This window comes from Ixodes scapularis, unplaced genomic scaffold, assembly GCF_016920785.2.
Source record: "Ixodes scapularis isolate PalLabHiFi unplaced genomic scaffold, ASM1692078v2 PGA_scaffold9__187_contigs__length_104089568, whole genome shotgun sequence".
Taxonomy (NCBI): domain Eukaryota; kingdom Metazoa; phylum Arthropoda; class Arachnida; order Ixodida; family Ixodidae; genus Ixodes; species Ixodes scapularis.
In genome coordinates this window covers 85,923,192-85,926,735 of record NW_024609884.1, presented here as the reverse complement: position 1 = coordinate 85,926,735, position 3,544 = coordinate 85,923,192, and positions in this window count along the sequence as shown.

Sequence of the window (3,544 nt, the reverse complement as noted above, 5' to 3'; positions counted from 1 at the left end):
CAAGCGCGTTTTATTTTAGAGCGCAGCTCTTAGGCGCCCGTTTCCGGCTTGAGCGGCGTCGCCGTTGGCGTAACCAAGGTCACCCCAAGGTCACGTGACCCCTCCCAAAGTTACTTGACCCCTCCCAAGGCCACCCCCAGGTCACCCCAAGGTCACGTGACCCCTCCCAAGGTTACGTGACCCCCCAAGGTCACGTGACCTTCCCAAGGTCACGTGACCCCCGAGGTCACGTGACCCCTCCCAAGGTAACGTGACCCCCCGAAGTTACGTGACCCCTCCCAAGGTCACCTCAAGATCACGTGACCCCCAGCCTCCAGGTGACCCTCCGAGGTCACGTGGCCCCCTCCCAGAGGTCACGTGACCCCCCCCCCCCCCCCGAAGTCACGCGACACCCTCTCCCCCGAGGTCACGTGACCCCCCCCCGGAGCATATTAAAGAATGAAGGGAGGAGGAGGAGGCTTTCACTTTTTTTATCTGGCATCTGGCATATTTGGCATATTTTTTAATAGAAAACATTGCGAAATTAATCTCCGAATTTCGGAGAATTGTGTATTTACGAAAAACAAACTCCGATAAACACCGAATTTTCGCTAAAAAATATACTCCGAAAAACACCCTCCGAATTTCACGAAAAATAAACTCCGAAAACACGGAGCCCTAGAGCCTATGACCTAGTGTTTGTGAACGAACATTATGAACGAACACTATGCTATAGCTTAGTGTTCGTTCATAAAACGAGCAAAAGAAAAAGAACTAGGGACAGCGGTTCGTTCGTAGAAACACTACTCGTACCGTGATGATTCGCCGCTAGGGCAACTATTTATTCACGAAGTCTGCTTACAACACGTGTGTGGTTACAAGGACACCTTCTGAAAGAAACCATCCAGGTTGAGGGCACCGTCCCGCAGTCGTTCCTCCAGATCTTTGATGCTCTCGTTCTTGTCGTTCCACCTCTTGAGTCGTTTCCTCGCCTGGCCACCGCTGGACAGCTGGAGCAGGGACACAGGACTGGTGGCCTCATCTTTCTTCAGGAGATCGACGAAGGCGTAGATGTTCGGGTGGGCCCTACCGAGCATGTGGTTTATCTTCCTGCAATTAAAAAAAAAAAAATGTTTCCGCATATCCTATTGAAGGCAGCGAGAGATACATCCGCGTAAAATTGGACCTCTTGCAGCTTACCTATGCCAAGCTTCTTTCAGGTTGTTGTTGCGGGCTCCGCGATTTTCGTGTTGTTTCCACTGTGGAATATCAAAATGATGAATAATCTGAGTGTCCTCAAAACATAGAATTAAAGGCAGAATTGGGAGATTCGAAGGTGCAGCTAGCTTCAGCTTGTTCCATGCTACCCGAACAAAATTCGGAGGTACGAAAGCGAGGCTGATCATCTTTCTGACGAAGCCCAACTGAGGTGTCCACGCGATACGCCTTTGCGAGCTTTTACTCTTGAAGTTTCCTCCAGATTGCTTGCGAGAAGTGGAAGGGACACCCCCGGTGATGAGTCCCAGGAAAAACGGAGGGGAAGGCCTGACTGAGTGTCGTTTCGAAGTCAGTTCGGACGAGCTCAAGCGAAACGGAGAGACTGCAACCAGTGAGAGCGTCTTTGAAATACTCGAAGGCATGAACGTACACGTCGCGGGATTTGCCTGGCAGCAAGAAATAAGCAACATTGAAGCTGCATCCCTCTTTCACTATGCTCAGTGCCATCGTCTGGTAAAAAACGACAGAGAGACAGAAAAAGAAGGTTCCATCAATGAAAACCTCGTTCGCTTCAGAGAATTGAACGATTGCCTCCGGCGTACCGAAGCAGATTATCTTCCGTCCATCGTTTTCGTGTATACGCCACCAAGTCTACGTCCGCGGCACATTCTGGTAGTGGGGGCTGGTTGTGTCTTTTCGCTCTGTAGATAGTGCATCGTAAGCTCTCGAATGTTGGAAGCTGAGCTGAGACGTCCTCCGAAACCTAACAGCAGAGAAGAAAAAAAAATTGAGCTACATTACACTCATCTGTAACCAATATTTAAAGGTAAATACGTAAGGCTGAATTCACTTGCCTGGCCCATGATTCTCCGTATTTGCTCAGAGTACATTTCTGGCGCAGGAGCCTGGGGTTCAGCAGCGGCTTGGTTCTTCAAGGCCGACTTAAGGCGTGCGCAGCTCGCGCTTGCAGCATTCGGCGCACGCGAGTGGTCGAAAATTAAAATCAATAAAAACGTATCACAATGCGGGTGGTAAAAAGCTTAGAAATTCCAGATACGATCACCACGCCAGCATTTAAATGAATTAAAATATACCAGTATTCTGAAGAACACGTTCCCCCTCTTTCAGGACTGTGACGATGCAGTTAATGGCACGATACTTTTTGACAGCGCCAAGCAGTGGTTCCGTTCTTGTTATGGCGGTATGAAACATACTTGTAACCGTCTAGATGAAGCGCATCCTTGCCCTTCTGCGTCCGAAGTACCTCCATGGTAGCCGACGGTCTAAACCCTTGCTGACGAAACGTGCCCTTAAATAGGTAATCGGAAATAAACAGCGCGAAAAAATATACAAGTACAAAGGGAAGATGGGAACGACACCAAGCACTGGACTCACAACTAAACATTTATTGAAAAAAACACCAACGAAGTAAACCGCACTATCGCTTCAGCACGTGTCAAGATAAGCAATTTCTTTTTTGTGAAGAAAAACCGATGTTTGGCTGACACATGCACCTTGCCCCTTTTTAGAGGCGAAGCTCCTTGTCCGTCCGTCCGGCCGGCGTCCGTGCTTACAAAAAAACAGAAAAAAGAAATGTTCGCGCAGTCGACAGGATTCGAACCTGTGCGGGGAGACCCCAATGGATTTCTAGTCCACCACTAGGCCACGACTGCGGGACGAGTAAGTGGCTCTGAGATGTGGTAGTAACTCAAGAGCTGGAGATGTCATGGATCAAACGTGCATGTAGCCGCTCAACGTCTATACAGGAGAGGGCGCTGCGGTCAAATGCGTATATAATCGCGTTAAACTTTGCATGCATTGGCTCAACGTTTATAGACGAGAGGGCGCTGCGGTCAAATGCTCAAATGCGCATATAACCACGTTCCATACCACACATTCTCTTTCTGACATGGACCGTTGACTTAAGCGGTGGAGATGCGTTCCCACGGCTTCTAGCGGATTCAAGCTGATCCGCTAGAAGAACCACAGGCTCTGCATTTCACCGACCTTAAAGCAGTAATAATGAAGTCGAAACGCAACTCGGAACTCAGCACTACCTATGAGCAATACAAAAAAATTAGCACCATCAGCACCACCTATGAACAATAAAATCAGTATCATCAGCACCACCAGCACTACCTATGAACAATAAAATCAGTATCATCAGCACCATCAGCACTACCTATGAACAATAAAATCAGTATCATCAGCACCACCAGAGCTTCACCCCAATCAAAATCATTCACCATGTGGAGATGCGGTCATTTTTTGGTTATTGCATACGCTTCCAATACTTCTCTGGTGGTTTTATCCGGAAGAAATGTCCCCGGAAAAAACGTCCCCGGAA